Source organism: Oratosquilla oratoria, chromosome 20 (genome assembly GCF_046742065.1).
Source record: "Oratosquilla oratoria isolate Oo_2021 chromosome 20, ASM4674206v1, whole genome shotgun sequence".
In the NCBI taxonomy this organism is placed as follows: domain Eukaryota; kingdom Metazoa; phylum Arthropoda; class Malacostraca; order Stomatopoda; family Squillidae; genus Oratosquilla; species Oratosquilla oratoria.
Genome location: NC_134796.1, coordinates 10651366 through 10663326, shown reverse-complemented (window position 1 = coordinate 10663326; position 11961 = coordinate 10651366). Strand labels below are relative to the sequence as shown.

The following is an 11961-nucleotide window of genomic DNA, read 5'->3' as shown; positions in this document are numbered from 1 at the left end:
AAAACCCATAAGCCTTCTCAACTACACTCAGTAGACTGATCCCTCTGAAACTACTATACTCACACTTGTCCCCCTTTCCCTTGTAAATCAGAATTATACAAGCACTTCTCCAGTCCTCCGGCACTCTACCCTCTTTAGAAAAAACATTAAACAACCTCACCAGCCAGTCCATCACTGTACTTCTCTTTTTTAGACAGTCCGTATAACACCCATCCAACCCAGGTGCCTTACCTGCTCTCAACATTTTGATAATTAATTTCACCTCGTTATTCCCTATTTCTCGTCCATCTTCCTCATTCATCACTCATTTGCTTAATGCTTCGCACTGCTACTACCTTTTCCTCCCTATCCTCCTTTACATTTAGCAACTCCCTGAAATAATCAGCCTATCTTCCTCTTACTGCCGTCTATTCCTTTCATCTCTCCATCTACATCATTTACCTTTTCTTCTCTACTTGATTCGCCTCCTCTTCCTCTCTTAATTTCCTTCCAAAACATCTTTGTTACTTTGAAAAATTTCTGCCATACTCTTATCCCATTTCACATCTGCTCTCTTTTTTGCCTCCTTTATCTTATGTTTTACTTCTTTTTTCTTTGTATCTCTCGTATGATTTTTTCGTCCTATTTTGTAACCAGTCTGTGAAAGCTCGCTTCTTCTCTTCTACAACCTTCTTTGCTTCCTCATCCCGCCACTCCCATCCCATCCTTCTATTTCCTCCCGTCCTCCTTGTTCCACACACCATCTTTGCACACGTTGTGACTCCCTCCTTGAATCATCCCCATTCCTCCTCCACTCCTATTTCTACTGTCCTTCACTCCCTCCCACTCCTCTCTCAGCTTCTTGTACTCCTTTTCTTTCTCATTTAAAAAGTTTACTCGAAGCACCTCCTTACCTTCAGTCCTTTTCATCTTTCTCCATCTATCCTCCACTCTCAACTTACCTTCCACCAAAAAATGATCCGATATTCCCCCACTTTCTCCCCTTAGAACATGTACTCCCAAAATTCTTCCTACTCTTCCCCTGGTTACCATTATATAGTCCATTAAAGCCCCTACCACCCTTTCACCCACCACCCTGTCCCATGTGTACTTGTGCTTGACTTTCTTCCTAAATACTGCATTTGCTACCATCAACTTTCTAGACATCTCCACCATCATCTCTCCACGATTTTTTCCTGGAATTCCACAATTTCCAACCTCTCCATCTATTGGTTCCTTTCCTACCCTAGAATTAAGGTCTCCCAATACCACTATATTGACATTTATCTCTAATCCGTCTATGCACTCGTTTAAATCTATCCAAAGAGCCTCCCTTTCCTCTACATTCTTCTCAGTACCAGGCGTACGAGTATATGCACTTACAAAAAAAACACACACACAGACACACATATACTGTATGTGTGCGTGTGTGTTTATTTGTATATATACAAGGGCTTACACGACTATGTGCATATACAAGGGTATGTACATTGTAACGTAATATTAGATATTACGTCATATGTGTAATTATGTTATAGAATTGTGTTCCTTTGTATTACATAACTATGTTCATATTTCTTGTCTATGTATGTATTGTAACAATGTTAAGCAGTAACGCCCGTCCACTATATGTAATCTTGCCTACGTGCGGAGAGGTGCGCACTCTTGTAGAACAAACAGACAAGCGAAATCCTGAATAGTTCGGAGCGCACAGATTTGACAGTTACTAAATAAATAGATTGTTCAAGCGAGTCGAGGGTCCTAAAACTACCCATGTTGACGTGTTAACTTACCCTCCTCCTCACCCGCACCCTTAACCGGAAGTATCCGGCTTCCGGTCCAATGGTATATAAGCGGTGGAACTCGCTGACTCCTTGTCATTTTTCGCTCTATTGATCTCTTGATAAAAATACAAGTTTGGACTCATGAGACGATTGGTGTGAAGTGATCACCCTTTTTGCCTACATTACGTGTCTGATATACATTGCATTACTTTACTTATATTTGTACTTATTACTTATTCTGATGCATGTTCCTGATCTCTTTGTACTTAGATAGTACCATATTGCATACTTATCTTGTGTTTCTTATTTGAACGATAATTTCCATAATCATGTAACGGTCCCATTGACCCTACTGCCCATTCTCTTTTGTGTTGATTGCCTGTAAATATTTTCCATTAATAATTTCGTTTACTAGTTTTATCGCTAGTTTAATATTCCTTTCCTGGAATCTTCTTTGTTACCTTTACTTCTAGTCTTACGAATTATCTAGGCCCTGACCAGATAGTTCAGTCCTACAGTGGCTTCTAGAAGTGAGCTGGTTCTTAAGCACTTAGACGTTATACGTAACGTCTCTTCACATACCAGCCGCCCGTAACAAAGTGGCGACCCTGCCAGGATATTGGATCAGGTATTTAACACATTCTTATAGAGATGGATGATATAGTTCAAGAATTCGTTCAAAATCCCAAGGTAAGTTTCTTAAAGAAACAAACTAAAGACGCTTTGATAGAAATAGGCAAGCACTTTGGAGTAGACATTGATACAAGTTTGCGAAAGAAAAAAATACTTCAGGAACTCGTTGAAAATCTGATCGAAGATGAGATCTTATCTCCAGAAGAGATTACAGCTATACAAATTCCTTCAAATAGGTTAGAAATAGAGGCACGACTAACCGAACTTAAGATTAAGGAGATTGAATTAAAGGTCAGGAGAGTAGAATTTGAGGAGGAAGCTAAATTGAAACAAATGCAAATTGAGGCAGAATTTAAAGCTAAAGAGGAGGAAACTAAACTGAAACAAATGCAAATTGAGGCAGAATTTAGAGCTAGAGAAGAGGAAGCTAAAGTGAAACAAATAGAAAGAGAGAACGAAACTAAAGTCAAATTGGCAGAGTTAGAATTAAAGAAGGCAGAAGTAGAAGCTAGGATTGTTGATAGACAACCCGTAGTTCAGGAAGGTCATATAGATATTTCCAAGTATGTAAAACTTCTACCCCAATTTTCAGAAGGAGAGCCAGAAATTTTCTTTCTTCAGTGGGAAAAATTGGCGCAACAGTTACAAATCCCTAAAGAAAATTGGCCATTAATCATTCAAACACAATTTAAGGGTAAGGCTCAGCAAATTTATACTTCTCTTTCAGAAGCAGAAAGCGAGTATGATAATATGAAAGCTTGTATTTTAAAAGCTTATGAACTAATACCAGAGGCCTATAGACAGAAATTCCGTAATTATAGGAAGACACCTCAGTTAACATACGTAGAATATGCGGCCCAACAAGAGAGGTTATTCAATAGGTGGTGTTTGGCTAGTGAAACGGACACCTTAGATAGACTTAAACAGTTGATTTTATTGGAGCAGTTTAAGAATACCTTAGAGACAGATCTTAGGATTTTTATAGATGATCATGTTCCCGAAACTTTAACTAAAGCTGCTGTATTGGCTGATGAGTTCACACTAAATCATAAACCTAAGTCAAGACAAATGGAATCCCAAAAGTCAAAGTCACATATTCCAGATTCAACAAAATGCTCTGATCCTTGGTCCCCAAAGAAACACTTTGAAAATCAGTCTAGCCCATCACATTTCAGTTACAGGTCTGATTTCAATCAATATCCTCCAAACCAACCTTGGCAAAGAATGGAAAGGTTTAAGACTAATCCCCCTGTAACTTGTTCATATTGTAAACAGGTTGGCCATCACATTTCTAATTGCAGAAAGAGACTGACACCCTCATTCTCCAATAAGACACCAACTCTTGTAAGTAATATAAAATCAGATGATTCAAAATCCTCTATTCAGGATACACTACCAAAGAAGCCGGTATTGTCAAGTAATGTAGAACCCCCCTCATCAGATCATGATCCTTGTTTCAAACCATTTGTATCTTCAGGAACTATATCTCATAGTAGTAGTTCACAACAATATCCTATTTCCATACTCCGAGACACAGGAGCAAAGCAAAGTCTGATTTTAAATTCTGTCTTGCAGAATCTGGGTGAGTCATATACAGGTTATGATATATTGATAGAAGGAGTTGGAGGAATTGTAAAATGTCCATTACATAATGTTTTCTTGCGGTCTGATTTAACAACCGGAATGGTTAAAGTAGCAGTAGTAGACTCTCTTCCCATAGTAGGAATATCCTTATTGTTGGCCAATGACATCGCTGGAAGCAAAGTCATTTCTCCCTTAATAACAAATAACCCTAAGACCTCAGTAGAACCTTCAGATAACTTACAGTTGTTTCCCGCTTGTGCTGTAACCAGATCTCAGTACAAGAAATCTGAAGAGGAGACCTATAATTTAGAATCCCTATTCTCCCAAACTGACCCATCTTCTTCTTCACCAGTTTCTCTATCTAGAGCAGAATTAATCAAAGAACAGAAGTCAGATCCTTCTCTTAAAAATTTGTACGAGATTGTTTCTTCTCCAGAAGAAGTTGAAAAAATGTCACGAGGTTTCTATATAGAAAACGGAGTCCTAATGCGAAAATGGAGAGCATCCACCGCAACCGCTGACCAGCCATGGCAAGTAAGGAATCAAATAGTCCTCCCTCTTGGTTTCAGGAATAATGTTCTAAGATTGGCTCATGATACTCCCTTAGCAGGTCACTTAGGGGTAAGAAAGACCTTGTTCAACATAACCCAACATTTCCATTGGCCCACGGTTGTCAAAGATGTTGCCCAATATTGTAAAACATGTCATACATGTCAACTTGTAGGTAAGCCCAACCAGAAAATTGTAGAAGCTCCACTCCATCCCATTCCTGTAATGGAAGAGCCATTTAAAAAAGTTCTTATTGACTGTGTAGGACCTTTACCTCCAAGTAAAGGAAATCAGTACATTCTCACAATCATGTGTATGAGCACTCGTTTTCCAGAAGCAATTCCTTTGAAAAATATTAAAGCTCAAAACATAATCAGAGAAATGTTGAAATATTTCACTATGGTAGGATTTCCCAAGAACATTCAAAGTGATCAAGGAAGTAATTTTCTTTCCAACAAGTTTAGAGAAACTCTTGTAACACTAGGTATAAATCATGTAACTTCCTCCGCCTATCATCCTCAATCACAAGGTGCTCTAGAGCGCTTTCACCAAACGCTCAAGACAATGTTAAGAATCTTCTGTGCTGAGAACACTCGAAATTGGGAAGACGGACTCCCCTTTTTGTTGTTCGCCACCCGAACAACAATTCAAGAAAGCCTTGGATTCAGCCCGTCAGAATTAGTCTTCGGTCATGAAGTCCGTGGTCCCCTAAAGATACTTCATGAACAATGGATGAAAGAGGAACCACCTGTTCCTTCTTTGAAATACGTGTCCCAGGTCACCGAGAAGTTGTTAGAAGCTTGGAAGTTGGCAAGAGAGAACTTGGCGAATGCTCAACGAGAAATGAAAGGTCGGTATGATAAAAATTCTAAACTTAGAACTTTCTCTCCAGGAGATCAAGTGTTACTTTATCTTCCCATACCAGGAGATCCATTGCAGGCTAAATACAAAGGACCCTATGAAGTCTTGTCCAGAGCCAGTGATCTCAACTACATAATCAAAACTCCAGACAGAAGAAAGAGTTCCCGTCTCTGTCACATAAATACCTTAAAACCTTATCATTTCAGAGATCCAATTCCAATTTGCAGCTCTACCACAATAGAATCGGAAGAGCCTCCTGATAACCTGCCTAATCCTCCTGAGATTCCCTTGGAAAACTCTCAGATACTACAAAATCTTCAGATAAAAGTAGGACACTTATCTGAGAAACAAGATGTAGCAGAACCATTGACTGACCTGTTGAGAAAAGACCACGACTTCGTGTGGACGCCTACCTGTGAGACGCCCTTCAAAAACCTGAAGTCCCTTCTCACTAACGCACCAGTTCTAAGGGCACCCGACTTCCAACGACCCTTTCTTCTGCAAGTCGACGCCAACGACACCTGTATCGGTGCCGCCCTCTTGCAAGAACACAATGAAGTTCTTCACGCTATCACCTACTACAGCAAGAAGCTGTCCCCTGCGCAAAAGAACTACTCCATACTTTCTAGAACGTAGCTTTTCAACAGAAAGTGAAAAGCTTTCCCAAACGGTGGAGGTGTAACGTAATATTAGATATTACGTCATATGTGTAATTATGTTATAGAATTGTGTTCCTTTGTATTACATAACTATGTTCATATTTCTTGTCTATGTATGTATTGTAACAATGTTAAGCAGTAACGCCCGTCCACTATATGTAATCTTGCCTACGTGCGGAGAGGTGCGCACTCTTGTAGAACAAACAGACAAGCGAAATCCTGAATAGTTCGGAGCGCACAGATTTGACAGTTACTAAATAAATAGATTGTTCAAGCGAGTCGAGGGTCCTAAAACTACCCATGTTGACGTGTTAACTTACCCTCCTCCTCACCCGCACCCTTAACCGGAAGTATCCGGCTTCCGGTCCAATGGTATATAAGCGGTGGAACTCGCTGACTCCTTGTCATTTTTCGCTCTATTGATCTCTTGATAAAAATACAAGTTTGGACTCATGAGACGATTGGTGTGAAGTGATCACCCTTTTTGCCTACATTACGTGTCTGATATACATTGCATTACTTTACTTATATTTGTACTTATTACTTATTCTGATGCATGTTCCTGATCTCTTTGTACTTAGATAGTACCATATTGCATACTTATCTTGTGTTTCTTATTTGAACGATAATTTCCATAATCATGTAACGGTCCCATTGACCCTACTGCCCATTCTCTTTTGTGTTGATTGCCTGTAAATATTTTCCATTAATAATTTCGTTTACTAGTTTTATCGCTAGTTTAATATTCCTTTCCTGGAATCTTCTTTGTTACCTTTACTTCTAGTCTTACGAATTATCTAGGCCCTGACCAGATAGTTCAGTCCTACAGTGGCTTCTAGAAGTGAGCTGGTTCTTAAGCACTTAGACGTTATACGTAACGTCTCTTCACATACCAGCCGCCCGTAACAACATAAAGCACTGAAAACCGATATTTAATTGTCAGGTGCTATTGCAGGGGTGGGGAACCTTTTTGTGGATGAAGGCCACCTTACAATTCATCGTCCCACATAGAGGCTGCACTGAACAATTTTTTTCAATTATTTTACCCCTTTTATTATATTATAAGTTTCAGGTGTATAATGATTTCAGACTTAAGAAATATTCAAGGTCTTTTAAAAAAAAAAATAATATGTATATCAAAGGCCGCAGGTTCCCCACCTCTGCTATTGGGTAGAATTGAGGGGACTAGAATTAGGTGGGAAGGGGAGGATCAGGAAAAGAAAAGAACGAAGCGAGGACACGAGGAGGAAGGAAAAGAAGGGACGAAAGTGAGGGGGGAAGTTGAGTGTGTGGGGATCGCAAGGGACGTGGGTGAGGGTTGGGTGTGTGTGTGTGTGTATGTTGTGGGGGGAGGGAATGGGGTTAGGGGGTGCAGGAGCGTCATAATGAGGGCCTTGTGCCACCCTGCCTGCTCGGCGGACCACCACCTCCTCCCACCGGCACCCGCTGCAATCTTGGCCCCACCTCCCGGTCTCGCTAGGGCGGGCAGCTAACGGGGGGCTATTGAGTGTGGTACAAGTCTGTTTGGTATTATGGTACCCGTCTCTTGTTGTCGGCGTGGTACTGATGGGCCTGCCTGTGGTCGTATGTCAGATGGCGTTGTGTGTCTGCGGCTGTGTGAAGGGTACTGGATCTGACTTTGATTTGACGCTTGTCTGTAGTAGGTGTCTGTTATCGTCTAAGGGCATGTATATTTTGTGGAGCTTGTAGCTGTCTGTCTGGAACCCGGACGTCTGTGTGTGTCCCGTTAGGACTGTGCTTTGGACATTGTCCAGAATGGCCACCTGCATCTGGACTTGTTGTTGTATTGTTGTCTGTAAGTCTGCACAAGATGCCTTGTCTTACATGATAAGAGATGTTGAATAGAATGAAAGTTACATTACCATTATATTGTCTTTTCTCAATCCATATATAAACGCGAGGAAAATGGTGTTAGAGATAATGGGAATTATTATTCAGTGGTGTATGGGATTTACAAATCAATCACTTGTCAAAGTTACGGAGGATTATTATTATTCGGAAACTAGTTAGCCAGTTGTTAATATGGAATTATGATCGTATTTGTCCTACAGTCATATCACCATGCAAGTGATCAACACATGTATTCTATACACCTCTTTATGGACCGAAACGTCTCGTGTATGTGTATGTGTGTGTGTGTGTGATTCACCTTGGCCTTTGGATCACGTGTTGGACTCATGATCGACAGCTATTCCCCTCCCGGAAGAGAGCTCAGAGCTCGAATGACCGATCTGTGGGTAATGCTTTGACCTTACACGCACGCACACACACCCAACTCCTCGCCCACGAGAGTTGGAGTAACGACTCGAAGCGCAGCGATACTGAAATTATTTTCAACCCTGGGCAGGATTCGAACCGGGACTGCCGTAGTGACACTGTGTGTGTGTGTGTGTGTGTGTGTGTGTGTGTGTGTGTATGTGCGCGCACGTTCATGCAGTATGTACACACTCCTGAAACTTGTAGTCATAATTTTTTTCCTTGTAATGGTGTCCATTTCACCAGAAATATTCCTTATCTCTCTCTCTTTTTTTCTCTCTTTCTCCCATGAATCTTCGCCAAGTTAGTCTAAACATACCGAGGATTCTTCGCTTCCATGGCGCGCCAGTGTCCTTGAATTTTTTTAAGCAATTAATTCGTGCAATTAATTAACAAGACCCTCGGTCCCTTATCCGAGCGTGTGACGGCTTCGAGCTCTATCCTCTACACTTGTCTCCTTTGAGCGTTGCACTGAGCTTGCCAGACAATGATGTATACACACACACACACACACAAACACACACACACACACACACACACACACACACACACACACACACACACACACACACACACAAATACACTATGTATATATGTATATATATATATATATAAACATTCTGACAGCTTGACGTGTGTGTATATATATATATATATATATATATATATATATATATATATATACATATATATATATATATATATATATATATAATTCCACGGGTGGCGCAATCGCAAGCGTGCAAGTTTCGCATCTTCCTAGTCACTGGATCGGGTCCCACACTTCTTTCCGGTTCGTCTTAGCAGTGAGTGTTATCTCCCCCGTAGCATTCCCCAAAAACGCATAATACTACAAAGGTGACGGCTTCAGATGCAGTTACCTGCCTCCTGGCGTATGCCCCTCCACTTCTTAGACAAAATGACCAGGCTGAAGAAAATCTGAAGATGAATATATTACCGTGTAAATGGAGGTGATCCAGACGATTCTTGGCCACCCGTTACGGTGGGAGACGCTTAATACTCGGCCCTTACACCTCAGTTATGAGAAAAGAAGGGAAATAGCACATGCGCTGAGTTGAATAAAATCTCTTGAGTTGTGCCACTTGAAGGGCGGACTTTGGTGCCGAGTCGTCCTCGAGTTTGGAGACGCGCTAGTCGCAGGCGACTGTGCCGCCGCCGCCGTCACTAATTGTTGGGTGTCCCCTCACAAGCAAAGCCGCACAGCAGTTTTCGTCGCAGAGACTTTGGCTTGTAATAGATATGATAGTGGAAATAATCGTGATAATAATGATATTAATAATAGAATCTGTTTATTGAGTCGACAGTGATACACTAACAATGTCCAGTTTCAGCTAATTCTAGAAATGGAATAGATTATGTGCGCGCGCTTGTAAAATGATTATGATGGTAATAATCGGTTTATTGAGTTAACAGTTCTTTTTACAATACCACGACCCTATACCACTGATATGCTCCCTTCATATTGTGTGCCTTTTACTCTCACATGCTTCTTAGGTACCCCATCCACGGTACGATCTGGTCTTGAGGCCGCCGGACAGATCTGTTCGGATACGATCAGATTGGATCGTGTATGTATCGATTTTGGTTTGTCCGACCGACATACACGATCCAATCTGGTCGGATCCGATTAGATCTGTCTGGCGGCCCCCTTCATATACTCTACTCGTACTGGACCTCGTGGATGGACAAAAAGGGATGATTTTTTCTATATTAAGTGAAAGAACTTTGTATAACGAGCGGTCTTGTACTCGGTAAACTCCAAATAAATAGGAGTGGAATAGTAAGTACACACAACAAGACAGGGTCAGTTACAAGGGATGGGTGGAGTTCTCGTACATACGTAGAGGACTTATCCCACTTGATGAACAATAAGGAAATACGCACATGTGTGTACATGTGTGCGTGTACACATTCACACACACATGTTCCTCTCCACAGGAGGGGAGGGCGTAGTGGTCGGGTGAGTAGTGTGGTCAGCTCGTGCCCGTAGTTTCTTGGGTGGAGTTTTTCGTCGTTGTGGACTTTGTGTTGATTTTTGCCTTTTGTCCTTTCGAGATAGAGAAAAAAGGGCACTGGTGGGCAAAAGGTGTAATAATGTAGGGACTGTGTGAAGACGGCACTGGGTATTTGTCTCTTGCTCTCTCTCCTTTTCTCTCTCTTCTCTCCTTTTCTCTTCTCTTCTCCTTTTTCTCTGCTTTCTCCCTCCTTCCCTCCCTCCCTCCCTCTCTCCCCTTTTCTCTCTTCTCTACTTTTCTCTTCTCCTTTTTCTCTGTTTTCTCTCTCTCTCTCCTTTTATCTTCTCTTCTCCTTTTTCTCTGCTTTCTCCCTCTCTCTCTCTCTCTCTCTCTCTCTCTATATATATATATATATATATATATATATATGTGTGTGTGTGTGTGTGTGTGTGTGTGTGTATGGTGAGGGGTACACTACAGTCTGTTCTCTTTAACTTGGCAAAGATGACGAACTCTGGCACAGCTCAGCGCCTCGTGACGAGAGTTCCTCCCCATTGAGTCACAATGAAAGTGTTTACATGTATGTGTTATATTTTGCCGTTGTCTCGCTTCCACTTGTCAATTATTTTAATTATTTTTTTTATTTATCTTTTGCAGGTAAGGAGTTTGAAAGTCGTCAGTAGAGATGGAAGATAAGAGGGGAAGATCTGAGTAAGTACAGTGCGAGATCAAGGGGATGTTATTGATTAATTTATTTGTTTATTATTTTTATTAATTTGGTCATTTTTTGCAATGCTTGAAGAAACATGGACGATGATTCTTATTTGACCTCATTAAAGTTTTGAAACTGTTCGGTCATTTTCACGTACGTTCTCGTGAACAGATCATAGCTTTAATGATGCTCTGCATTTATTTTTTACCTCATTAAAGTTTTGAAACTGTTGGGTCATTTTCACTTACGTTCTTGTGAACGGTGCTATGCATTTATTTTGGTTTTCGTCTACTTCGTGCCATCGTCTCGCCCACGAAGTAGTAGTCTGTAGAAAACGTAAGGGCGGAAGTCCATAGGATAAGATTCGAACCCTCAACCTTATGAACACTGACAGAGTTTTCTAACCACGGGACGATTTCAACTCCCTTGACTGGAGGGAGGGTGATGGAGGGCGGAGGGAGAAGGCTGAAAGAAAAGCTTAGTCTGATCTCTTTCGTCCACGTGGATGACTTTAGGCGATTTTATTGAACACAATCAGTCCGTGGTCGTCCTCCGTAGCGGCACGAAATTCCGTGTCTGTCGGAGGAACAGAAAACTCAAAACACGTCATCGGGGCCCGCCGTACATCAGGGGTAGCGCGCGTCTGGTAAAGGTACGTTTTGCTAGGTGTGATTATCGCTCAACGATGATCGTTCATGGCTCAATGATGGTCGTCAAATGATTGTCTAGAGCAGTGGTTCTCAAACTTTTTTCGTCACAATTGATCTCGCGACCCATAGTTTGAGAACCACTGGTCTAGAGCAGCGTTTCTCAACCAGAGTTCCCCGGAACCCTAAGGTTCCGCGAGAACAAGTAAGATAAGCAAATGCACTTTTGATTTTTTATTTAATTTCATATACGTAATATAATTAAACACGCACGACATATTCTTGGTTATTGTAATAATG

General features: G+C 41.2%; 1 protein-coding gene across 1 annotated transcript in view; it reads left to right on the top strand.

Annotated features, from left to right (window-relative positions):
• Window positions 1-11961, top strand: part of LOC143036100 (uncharacterized) — a 600714-nt gene that overhangs the window by 38774 nt on the left and 549979 nt on the right. The window lies entirely within an intron of this gene.